The 13,615-nt window shown below is 40.1% G+C and overlaps 1 protein-coding gene across 3 annotated transcripts in view; it reads left to right on the top strand.

Annotated features, from left to right (window-relative positions):
* Positions 1–13,615, top strand: part of auts2a (activator of transcription and developmental regulator AUTS2 a) — a 288,288-nt gene that overhangs the window by 23,575 nt on the left and 251,098 nt on the right. The gene's annotated exons all lie outside the window — the stretch shown is intronic.

Genomic DNA, 13,615 nt, shown 5'->3' on the forward strand with positions numbered 1-13,615 from the left:
AGCTTTGGTTCGGTCCACCTGTCTTTGTCCGTCATCCTTGTACGTAACTGCGAAACCAAAATGTTCCCAAACCGGAGACTTCAATGATGCTGGAGGATTTTCGAGCTCAACTTTATCTGCGTTCGCCATTTCGACAGTTCCTCAAATTACTGACTAAATTTGAACGCATCCCTCTGACCAGCTCTCATAGTATGCCTCTCGTCCAATGAAATGACTTGCTCGCTCTGACGCGTTGAACCCGATGTGAGCAAATTACTCTGAATGCACCTGAGATTACATCCAAAAAGGTGTTCACGTTCTCAATTTTTTACGTTTAACGTTATATTCGTTCGGTACACTTCGGTACACACGTGTACCGAACCGGTACGTGTACTGTTACACCTCTACCGTCTACACAGCAGGGTTAAAAAAATCTTCCAACGCTTCTCTGCCCATTGACTTTGAATGGGGTAACGTCACTTTGCCTCGCTTTTTGCTGAACTGCATTGTGGGGAAGCAAAGCGAAGATTTCCAGGATCTTCAGGATTCAAAAGTTGAGCAATGTTCAACTTTTGAAGCGTGGAGGTGGAAGCGTCAGCCAGTCAAATCCCGTTTATGCAAATCTGACAGTAAAAGCCAATCAAACCGCGTGCATGAAAATGGAGGAGAAATTAGTTATTGCGGTAGCAAATCACCCGGTTCTTTATGACCAGTCGCTAATAACTTACCGGGATACAAACCGGAGGAACCAGGCATGGAGGGAGGTGGCAGAGACAGTGGGTGAAACTGGTAGGTTTTTCGCCTGTTTGGGGATTTTATATCCAGTTTACTTCGTTTTAACATTGCTATTGCTTTGTATGTCGGGGGCAGGAGATTCATGTGATTGGTTGTTGGTCGCGTTGCTCGCAAAAAATCCCCAAGCTTTCAGACACGCCCAGCTCCAAGATTTTCAAGATTTTTTTAAAGCTGCTGTGTGGACGGGCCGTTAGAGCAGGGTTGCTTCTTTCCCACCTCCTCCCCCATGAGACAATTCTCACCTTATTGCTGCTGTCATCACTGGGAGGGTCGGTAGACGGAAACCACTGCCCTTCAAGTTGTTGCTGATAAACGTCCAATAAGCTGCACATTGTTTTGTGATTAAACAGGAATTAGGCCACATATGGTTGTAATGTAATACAGTAACAGATGGTTTATGACATGCTGAATACCAGCATATGTGTGTAGTCAGTTTAGCTGCACAGCTTTTTTTTTTACCCAGAACTCCATAGGGAATATAGCAAAAATAGCCCATCACATTTCCCTCTTCAATTCCTTTTATGGAAAAATGGGTCAGAAAAAATCTAGTCAAAGATGGATGTGATTGTCGTATGCAGTATGTACTAATGCCTTCTATGAGTAGATGGGTGATTGATGAAAGTGGCTTAACCTCATTCATATGTGATCATCATGGCACCACTACCCTGTATTGACTTTTCTTTTTTTTTACCAGTTTAAGAATAGTTGTGTGTTTTCTCAAGGCCATTTGGGACACTTAAGTTTTAAGGAGGCCCCACTGAGCCATAGCACCACAAGTCCTTCTGGAACACACATCCACAATGTTATATTATTCTCTTATTGTTTTACTGAACAGAAATATTCACTTGTTTTTTTATAATAAAAGATGCCCATATCAAAACTCAGTCATCCCATTAAGTGGGAGTTAGTGGTTCTACATGATTTATCGGATGCAAAATAATTTGGCAGCCTACTGCTCTTCATTGGCATGTTTACATTTCTCTTGAGTAATAATATTATAGTTTATTGTACTATTAAGTAGAATTGAAAGATGTCTCTTTATTTCGATTTTTCTATATTTTTACACTTCAACTTACACCTAAACTACTGTTGCCAGAAGCTTTTTGTAAAAGTGCTAGACTGTTGGAGGAGACAAAATAACCATCATTTCCCCTTGCCCTTGATGCTGTGACAATATCACGTTGAGAGCAAGACCTCCCTTGCAGTGTTTTCCTCAAGCACTCAATGTGGACTTTTGCCCTCCAGTGGGATACACGCCATCTCCCTGGTGGTGTGAATTACACAGTTGGAGACGGAGCTTTTACCGTATGGACTGTGATTTGGATTCCTTAAACTGCAAGAATGCAGCGGCGTCACTGCCACATTTAACGCAGCCAGTGGTTTTGCAGAGCCAATATGCACAGGCTACTCTAATTATGAGTACAGGCTAATTGATTAAATGCAATTGATCTCTAATGTTATGTCAGGACATACTTTTGCAGTAGCTGTGTAAACACTTTTCTTTTCTAAGCCATCTACAGTAAAAGGTGTTTGCTCACACATAATGCCCAATGGCTCCCTTAAGCATAATGAATGACTTTGAAATATGTATTTAAAAAAAATGGCTACACCAAACAAACTGTAATGTACTTTTCACAATCAATTTGAATGCATGCTCTTTTTTTAAGTACTTTTTGTAAAAAGTCAATAGCCGTGAGTGGAATAGGCCAAACAGCAGGAAGCCAGAAGTCTGTCTTACCTTTTAGATATTGTGAAATTATCTGAAATGATTAAAATGTTGAATTTGGCTAAAGTGATCAAACAGCTAGCAACGGCAGCAAAACTACATTAGAATATACGTGTTTAATTGCTTATCAAATAAAAATGTTGTGTAATAAAGAATGTGGAATTTATTTACTCACATATTGAAATCTAAACATTTGAAGTGATTTTCCAATCATATTTTGTAACTTCCATATCGACACAATGCTGAGTTTGATGATGCTTTCGAGCAACTACAAAAACCTTCTACTTTAGTATGACACTGCTAACTACATAATGTTCTGTTATGGTATGAAATTGTCAAAGCAACATACATATAAAACAGTCATCTATACATAGGTCAAATATGAATGTCAACATTTTTGCTTTTACAATAAAATAGCTATGTAAATGTAATTTCATTGCAATAGACATAGGCTAACACATATTCACCATCACAGACACTCTACAGTCATTTGGGTGAATGGCCCATTCAAAAGCAGGAAGGCTTTGACTGCTCCTCTGTCTGTGGTTACTATTCCCCCCCAGAGGGGCTGTGTTTGTGCCAGACAGCAGCAGCTCACCACTCTGTCCTTCCTCAGCATTCAGCTGTCATGCTCTCAAGGACAGTGCTGCCTTGCCACCAGTACTAAGCTGTCTGTCTTTTTCTCTTTTCCTACTTTCCTCTCTCTTGCCTCTCACCGCCTCCCTCTCCCTGACTGCTCCCATCAGGCAGTGTGCTGGCTATGCAAACAAGCCACTAAGATTAAACGGCATTCATTGGCGGCACTGCGATCATTAAGAGCTCATAATCCCTCAGTAACTATTTATTTTTATGGCTTGCCTCATTACCACTGTGCTTTCTTGGCATACTGCACCGAAATGAAGATGCTTGTATATGTGTGTCGTCTTAGTTTTATACTGCCTGCATGGAGCAGCACTTCATGGGGGCCATCTTTAATCTCTTCCCATCGTTTATTTAAAATTGAGAAGCAGTCGAGTGCATTCAAACTATGGCAGCAAACATGTTGGGTTTATTGTTTTTGGAAGAAGAACTGAACTACTGTACATTCTTTAAAAGTTGGCCAGAAGTGTTATAAACAACAACACGGTAGACGCCAGCGACAGAACTTTTCCCTTCGACTGCTCAGGAATGTTGGCAAAGGCTTACAATCAGAAACCTGCTTTGTTCACTTGCTCTTCTAATCTGATGGTCCAATAAAGATAAACAACTACTTTTATTATGCTGTCGTCCAGCGGAGCGAACATTTGGATTTGCTGAGCCATTTGTTTGTGTTCATATTAAACTGGAGCAAAACACACAGCTACTTGTTGAGGAATGGGCCTGCACCCCAAGATTGACAGGTAGAGGCTAAAATGTAAATTACTTCATCATTTCAACCTCATTGGTTTGTGGAAATGTGGTACTTATAATACATTAAGTCACTGTCTAAAGGCACTTCTTCGTCAGGGTGTTGTTGAAATACACCATGGATAAAGTGGAGTTTGATCTTATTCAGTGTTTGTATACAACATGTACCATTACATTTACACAACTGTACATCTTCCAGTCTTAATGTACTTGAGCAAATCCATGTTATGCTCCTTTATACTTCTGCTTCACAAAATCTGAAAAGGAAATAATGTACTTTTTATTTTTGCCACATTGGTCTGACAGTTTCACATTTTTCACATTAAGGTTTCACATAGAAAAACATATGATAAACTCATGAGACCTTACATGAAAGCTGTTAGTTTGGGCTCCTTGTCATGTTTAAAATATCCAAGAGTTGTTTACCATGGAAAAAATATCCCTTAAAGCTTATTTCTGCAACAGTAATTTGCCACGTACACAGTGATGCCTCTTTAATAACTATCTAATAAAAATATCTCACACTCACCACCGGGGGAAGTTCTTTTAATTTGATGATTTCAGCACAACAGAAGGTTTGCTACAAAGAGAAGACTGGTATAATCAGGATCTCTAACCCCTGTAGCTAATTTTAATAGACAAAAAAATACCTGTTGTGAGAAATGTAATCGACAGTTAGCTTGTTCTTGTAGTTCACAGCAAGTCTCAGAAAACCAAAATCACTTCCCAGGCTGACTCAGCCAGTGTGCTCTGCTTTAATGGCAGTTTCAATGTTTTCTTTGGATGAGGCCGGCCAGCTTTACCTGCCATGAGGCCGGCCAGCTTTACCTGCCATGAAGCCGCTGTACCTTTCCGTTTTCCTTCATGCGCCGAATGTATTTCTTACGGCAGCTGTGTTTCCTCTCAGCGGTGACAAAGGGTCGTCCTGTTATGATGAAAAACAGCTCAGCGGCGTGACTCCCGTTTCTGACTCACCCCGGGCTCTGTAACTCTTCAAAAGACACAAACAGCTCTTTCGCCTCATGGGGACATTTTAATGGCTGCAAACCACACATCCATCTCCTCCTACATGTCACCTTCAAATAGGCTAGGAGCTGGTAAGAGATTGAGGGGAGTTTGTGTGTGTGAGTGAGAGAAGGGAAACAGGGCCAGCCTGGGTAGATTTTTCATTCCTGAGCCCTTCACCCCTGGCAGTCGCCACAGAGCGTTTCATCTTCTTCTTCATTCATCTTGGATACATGGAGCCACAAAGAGCAGGAAAGCATAAATAATGCACTCTATACTGCTGGGCCTCTACATGCTTTAACAATTCATGCTATACAATACATTCAGTTAATGATACCGTGCTGCTGTTTTTTATGGCTCATCAGTATACATTGCTGTTTCATATCAGGTACTACAAGATAAATGCCTAGTGATAGCTGTGTTTTAGTGGAGTCCTGCGGTGTAATGGTGCACCATGGGGCTTTGTAAGCTCTCACTGACCTGAGATTACATTTCAACACATCATTGAGCTCATTTAAGCTAATGTGCATTTATTTGTATCCTTAAATAGCACTCAGTGCCCATCCATACGTTGTGTAAACACATAAAAGCCTCTCAGGTCCTCATATGAATATGTGGAGTTGCATCTCTGTAGCACGATGTGGGAGGGAGCGCCAGGTAAAGACTTTTCAGTTTGAGTGAGAATCATTCAAGCTGCCAGTTGCTCAGCTGACAGCTTTACGTGGGGAGAGAACAGCGTTTGAGATCTGCTCAAATAACAAAGATAGAGTTGAAAGAGACAAGTCATAGAAAATACGGGTGTTAATAACTGTGGGCGAGGGGTTGCAAAACCTCTATATTTTTAGTTTACTCATTTTATTTGCCCTTTCTCTTTTACTTTTATTTTGTGGTTTACTGTTTTTGGTTGGTTTATATTGTATTGTGCTTTAGTTCTGTGTTTCAATTGTTTGATAAGCGTGCATATGATTAAGTACATTAGGTTACATTCTGTAAACTCTTGCATTTCTCTTTTGCTCAAAAAGCAGCTCATATCAGCCGTTATTTATGTTAAAAAGAAGTTGCTGTGAATCTGCAGTCATCCATCACTGCTCAATGCATTTGTTTTTACTTATTTGGAGCCTTTGATAATACTTTAAAAAGGTATGGATAAAAGAATACAACCAGAGTGTTAATGTATTAGGATAATGTAGAATGGAAATGAAACCTGCTTTACTGACAGCTATTGTGTGCCTCCTCTTGTTATAGCCTACATCAGTGGTCACCAACCTTTTCAAGCTCAAGATCCCAGACCTTGGCCTAGGTGAAAGGCGAGATCTACCTATTGCAGAATTGAGTGAAAAAGACAGCCCAGACAGTGCTTCCAATTTGAGGCCTTTTATGTAGGCTAATTGCATCTGAATCAAATCATTTGGTGCAACTTCCAACTTGATTAAACCAAGAACACAACATAACTAACATGTCAAAAAGGATAAATATATATATTTACATCATACCTATCATTTTAAGTTTCATTCATTCAGTTTCATTGCAATCCTAAATATAAATGTATGTAGCTGTTTGAGTGAATGAGTACATTATTTTGTTGACAGCAACAACAACAAAGAAAAAAATAACATCTTGCAGTGAGCAGTAACATAAAGTGCCATTTTAATTGTGAGGCTTATCCACTGAAGCTTCGTGCAAGTGCTACATTTAACATTAAAACTAGTTATTTTTAACACAATTCTTACAAATTACAAATTCTAACAACATTCTTTATCCGTGCATAGACCATCGGTGCGTTCACACCGGACGCGATGTGATTTTGGGGGTGGCGCGATTCCATGTAACCCCGGGATTCCACCGGGTCCGTCTGCGCCGCGTTACGGCGTCCCAGAAGCGTCTCGGCGCTGGGCTCTGCTAAAAATAGGCGTGGACGCGAGGCGTTGCATAGCGCCGAGCAGGAAGTGGAACGTTCAGAGCATCCAGTCAATCCCCAAAATAAACTAATTTTGCAGACCCTATCCCTCCGCAGTCTTTCAAGTAGGAGGAGAAATGCCAGCGTTCTCCTCCGGTTTACAGGCACTGTGTAAATTATATATATATAGAATAATTATGATGATGAATGCATTTTTTTACCACTAAAAAACAGCAACACATCTTTGATTCATGTAGTTTATAACTGGACTATTACCATTATTATTAACTTTGTCTTTACAAAGTAGCCTGTCCAAAAAATATGCCCAAATCAACAAACTGCGAGCCGGCACGCAAGACGCTCCGCTTCTGAAACGCGCCCGGTGGGGTTTGACGCTGTAAGAGGTCGGAACAAAACCGCGGCGCAGACGGACCCGGTGGAATCCCGGGGTAAGTCAACACACAGACGCGGTTGTTGCGAATGACGCGTTCACGGTAGCCAATCAGCGGTGAGGATCTCAGCCTGCCGTCACTGGAGTTGAATCAGAAAACCAAAACATCAGCCGTTAGCTGTTAGCACTCAGAGCTCACAGCTCCTCATATCTGTTCAGAAACTGGACAAAAGTTAAACAAGTACAAAGTAAACCACAGACTGTCTTTGTCATGGCGAATACAGTCGCTGTTGTATCTTTGTCTGTATCATGTTGTTGTGAGTTTGGACGGAGCATATACAGCATTAGTTTAGCCTGATCGATCCGATCTCCATTCAGAAAACACGCATTTTAAAGGTTTTTCGCCTGCCGTCTTCTCTGCAGACTTGTCAAAGCATTAATTCATGTTTTTTACTAACCGGTATCAGTATGTAGTTATTCCGGCATCATTTTGAAACGTGTTTTCACAATTAAATCATGGTAAAATATGTTCATTTTGTTGTAGTTGGTATCTACCATAAGTGCAGTGAGTTAAAAAAATATGCAGCATCACTTGAAGTCAGTCTATTATTGTCGGGAGCGACAAGGAATGTCTCAAAGATACGTCAATCAAGTGGCACCTGCTAACGGGGTGGTGGATGATAGGCTTACATCTAAAAAATGTATTTAAAAAAAACTTCATTTTCTTTTTTTACTTTTCTTGCTTTTGTTACGTTTTTTTTTACGGTGCGCGATGTACCCGCACCACACTCGCTATCAACCGACATCATTCCTCCTGATACATTGTTTCTTGTGTTTGTATGTTTTGTCAAATGTAGCTTGCTCGCTCAGCCCCGCTGGCTGGCAGACATTGTTCTAATGGTGGCGAGGGTTTGTGTTTACATTGGCAGACAGCTCTCTGCTGCGGGCTGATGGGACACGACTGTCTGCATTTGCAGGAGGGCTTCCATTTGTCTTCATCAGGGACTGAGCCCAGATAATGAGAACGGATTGCTGCATAACTGATTAGCTGAATTAAAAAGGCAATATCTTGTAATTACAGAATTTACGTTTGTACATTTTATGACCGTGGACAGCACATTATGTATTTGTAGACACAACAAACCAAACAATTCCAAACATTACATTTGATGTACCCACATCCACTGAAGCCCAATAATAAAGCCGCAATAATATTGCTTTTTTAATTATATCATTCTTGGATCTTTGAAGTCATTTTTTTATATATTTCATTTTTCATATCCCCCCACATGTCCCTTTTTAATATTGAGGGATTATTATTATCTTGAATTTAAATGGTTGATATATTAAAATTGTCACCTTCATTTGCAAACTAGGAGTTGTCTCTCTATGCCTCCATGTTTGGGAGTTGTAACTGTTTTTCTCTTTTCTACACAAATCACTGTGGAGTGGTTCATTAATGTGGCATCACACATTAGGGATGCCCTTTTCATTAATGCTCAATAAAGCAGTGGTAAACCGTCAGAGACAAAGTCCAAGGGGACAGGATAAGCACACTTCAAAGATGGAACTCTGCGGTGGTTTTCTTTAAGAGGAAAAACCTCAGAAAATATAGCAACTGATAAAAAAAAACATGATGCTTGTTTTCATTATAATTAAATCTGAAGAATTAAGTGGGAAGAGCTAAACCCTCAGAACATACGGAGTTAAAACAAATAAAAAAGATGGATTGCACAGTTTGTGTTATCAGAGATTTTAACATGGTTGCTGCAGACCAAGTGGATTTTACAGACTGACAAGCTGAAGATAGAAGCTGTTTGATATGGCATCACAAATCAGGCCGACCTGACTTCGGTTTTGCTCCTTGTGAGTTTATGCTGTATGTATACATATTTTAAACCCTAATGGCCATTAACATTTTGACATTCAATGCTATGTTGCAGTCTGTTTCGATGTGTGTGTTTGCACGCATACTTCATAGCCCAAATGATACCTAATATCATCACTCTGCAAAGGCCACAACCTGCTGACTGCAGGGAGACTTATAAGAACTGCCAGGCTTCTGAAAGTGTCCATTTGTTATGCTGCTCCATCCCCTTTGTGAGCGGCTGCCGGTGGGAATCCTTTACATTAAAATGTCCTCTTTGTGTAATTTCTGTTGGCTCAGGTGGTTCAGGTTCAAGAGATTTTACAGGCCTGGCTAGATGTAAATTGCACCCGGTTCCAAGACAAACACAGGTAATGAGCTAGATGGAGCCGAAAGCAGAGACATGGTCTGTGACGCTGTTCCACACACTTCCCTTTGTGAGGGCTTTCAGTGTCTGCCATAGTGTTTGAATGGGTTCAGCTGATTGGGAATTCTCCAGTTAATCCAGCCTTAAGACATCGATCAGTCGATCACAGGGCAGAGGGTCAATTATTACACATGGAAATGCCTGCTAGCTACATCTCTTCCTTTTTCTCTCTTATCTAGCTCTCTTTTCCATCCTTGCTTCATTTTTCGCTCTTGTCCGTCCTTAGTAAAATCATTGATGCGCTGTTGAGCCTGCACATTCACTGATTGATTTCTCCTCTGTTTTCAATCTGTCCGTCAGCCAAGCTTAGTGTTCCTGCTCCCCAATCCATATACTTGTTAAATTCCCACTCTCTGCCAGTTTATAAGGCCATTTTCTCTTTGTGCAGGCAATGCACTTTGGGAAATGGAGTATTATTCAAATGCATCAATCCTTTTTATTAAAAGCTTTTCAAAGAGAACATGAGCCTTTGAAAAAACTGAGCTTTCTGTTTTTGCAAACCGGTTGGTTGTCTTAATGATAAACTGTAGCTTCTGTCTTTGTATGTAAAAATATATTTAGAGTAGAACAAATGTGAACAGCAGAAACAATCAATAATGCAAAGAGAGAACATAGAAAACGAATGAGAAAATAGAATATTTACTTGCGGAGTGAACCTTTTGAAGTTTTAATCATGATGTTGAACGGCAAGTGATCAACACGCTCTAGCACATTGTAGACAGGTGTCTAAATGTATCAAGTAAAAACATGCCCTTAAAGAGATAATCTTTTAAAATGTTCATGGAAACAGACATTATTTTTATATTATATGGGATTATCATGTTTTACATTTTATGTTTTACATATAAAGAATACATTTTTTTTCTTTTACAATTTCACAATTATTTCTGGAAAGTAACGCTGTAGACAAGACAGATGATGTTGCACGGGCATAGTGTAGACTGTATACAATAGACTTTTAACTGTAAAATTCAAAATGATTTATATGGAATCTAACCTGTTGTTACAATAATTTCTTGATACCCTAACTAAAGCTGCTATATCAATTAGTTGAATTGATGATCCCACTCAAACAAAAATATTGTTCCTTTAATAATTAAGTAATAGGATGGACATATTACATCCGTTCCAATGATATCTACACTGAAATAACTAGTGCACTTGCAATATCTGGATTGTGTCCGCATCCAGCAGTTAACCTGCTTTTTAAAATCATGCTGGTTGAAGATTTGTCACCATGGTCTGCATTCTCCACTGGACTTTGCACTTGAGAATCAAAAATGAAGGTGAAACAGTTTGAGGAGAGACTGCGTAATCTCGCTATACAATCCCAAATTGTATTATTATTGAAGTCAAGACTGGTGAGAAAGAATCCATGTTTGGGTATTGGCACAAGATAAATAAATGTAGTTGCTGACACACTGATGACTTGGCATTTCTTCAGAGCAGTCAAGGACACATCTTCGCTCAGACTGGTCTGGTCATGGGTCCTTGAACACCCTCCGAATGAGATTTGAACCGTTGGATTTACAGAATATGATTTTTGATTTTCACAAGTAATATGGATACATTGCCCAGACAGGTAAAGCCAAGGTAATTTCAGAAAATGACAACAGGGTAATGCAGAGTTGAAAATCAGAACAAAGACAACACCTGAGCCATATCAGGATATCCAAAACTGAAGACAAAAGAGTCTCATATCATGATATAATATCGATAAATTGCCCAGAGCTACTCAGAAATGTAGCGCAGTGTTAGTAGTCGCATAAAATGGAAAAGAAAATGATACCTATGTAGGGTACTTGAATACTGTCGATGCACTTACTTTCATTTCACCACTGAATACCTTACATGGGTCTGAGCTAGACTAATGTAAATATTGAAGGTGTGTCATATAAAATAAATCTGAAAATGTGTCAAAGGAACACAAATCACAGCTTTCAAATCTGTGAACAACGGTGGAACAGAAACCATTACACTCCTGCTTATACACAGTTGAGTCAACAGTGTACAGTTTATGGGGTGAATGCCGTGCCTTGTAACCTGTGTCTTTGTTTTCCCTCATGGCTGTTTGTCCTGCAACGACCCACTCAGGTATGTCCTTGAATTTGCAGCTCAAGAAGACCCAGCCTCTCACAGAGAGACTGCAGAGAGAGTGTGTGAGTGAGTGTGTGTGTGTGTGTGTGTGTGTGTGTGTGTGTGTGTGTGTGTGTGTGTGTGTGTGTGTGTGTGTGTGTGTGTGTGTGTGTGTGTGTTGTTATGGCTGATATGCAGGAACAATGTTTCGTCTTCCTTCTTTCTCCACAAAACACTTTGAGCGACTACACTTTCAAGTGTTTTGTGTTCCAAGAACCTCCTACATCAGATGTGTCTGCTTTCCAGTGTTTGCTGCCTTCAGAGTCCTCTCACTGGCTTTGATCTTCACACGTACGCCTCATACTGTTTGTGTGTGCTGCTTAAAAGGTTCCAGTAGCTGTCTACAATACCACGGCAGAAAAATGGCTGCATAAAAAACAGTTATCGGGTATTTCAAATTCTCTGTGCTTGGTTAGAAATTAGTTTAGTATTCTGTCATTGAAGCGATGGTGTTGAGAAATACTCTATCAAGGTTTTTGTTTTTGTTTGAATCATTGTTTGTTTGAATTTCTATGCGGGTAATGTGAATAATGTTCAATGTTGTTTCCTCAGTCCTCATCACGGATAGAGACGTTTGTGTAAGGTCTGCAGGGCGTGTGTTGATCCAAACATCTCACATACTTTTTTACGTGTCACTGGATCCTTTCCTTTTAACAGAGTGAGTGCCTGCTTCAGGCATGGTGAGCATACACAGCATTACAAATCAAGTGCAAGTCAAGGCAAAAATACTAAGTGTCATGACAATATAATATGCTAAAGTTTAGCAGGTACTGTACTGTTTGTTTACCACACCGTCTTCGTTTGGGAGATTAGTATGTTTGCATGCTATAATGCCTTAATTTAGCACTACATATTTGATAAATGTAAGTGTTTACAAAATAAAATTTCAAAATGACTAAACTTCACAGTGATCTCTTAAATCGTTGTAGAAAGTAAAGTAAAAAGGACAACACCTTGCGCTTTTATCTGGTCTGATTACTTTATTTGCCTTTTTAAATGGTTAGTGTCTGAGGCACTGAATGCTTCTTAGACAAATTGTCTGTTCTGTTTTTCCTGCTTATTCAAAAGTTTTTCTCAAACAAACGCTCTTTAATTTTTCGGCAAACCTCTACATCCTCCTTCTAAAAAAATAATAGTGTTGGCATACATCATTTTCCACTTATCTTCTCTACTTGATTTCACACACGATTTGTACCCTCTCATCTACAGTATTTCTGTTTAAGTGCTGCTCTCTGAAGCGCAAGCATGCTGCCCTTGCTAGCTTCCACATTGAGAACCTTTTGTGTAATTGCAGTAGTGCAGCGATAATCACTTGCCTCTGCGGTTTCTCCTCTTAGTCACAAAGCCTCAGATGCCTGTCTTCGCAGCCACTTATCCCTTCTCTACCCTTTTCCTGTGTTGTTCTTGTTGTATCATTTCCCTTCACACTGTCAGACTTACTCAGCACACACACTTTTTGTGATTTCTATTACTATTACATTGCATTTAGCTGACGCTTTTATCCAAAGCGACTTACAATAAGTACATTCGACCGGGAAGACACAACCTTGAAGAAAACAGAATCATATAAGTACATCAGGTTTCATAGAGCCAAACATTTCAAGTGCTACTCAACTGGCTTTAGATAAGCCAGTCCTTTATTAGTATATAAGTGCTTTGTTAGTAATTCTATCGCTCGAAGTGGAGTCGAAAGAGATGAGTTTTCAGTCTGCGCCGGAAGATGTGCAAGCTATCTGCTGTCCTGATTTCAATTGGGAGCTCATTCCACCATTTTGGAGCCAGGATAGCAAACCCACGTGTTTTTGCTGATGGGAACTTTGGTCCCCCTTGCGGTGCGGATGCAGCGAGCCGTTTGGCCGATGCAGAGCGGAGTGCACGTGCTGGGGTGTACGGTTTAACCATGTCCTGGATGTAGGAAGGGCCAGATCCATTCGCAGCATGGTACGCAAGTACCAGTGTTTTTAAGTGGATTCTAGCAGTTACCGGAAGCCAGTGAAGGGAGCGGA

This window comes from Notothenia coriiceps, unplaced genomic scaffold, assembly GCF_000735185.1.
Source record: "Notothenia coriiceps isolate Sejong01 unplaced genomic scaffold, NC01 NC01_scaffold00004791, whole genome shotgun sequence".
NCBI lineage: Eukaryota > Metazoa > Chordata > Actinopteri > Perciformes > Nototheniidae > Notothenia > Notothenia coriiceps.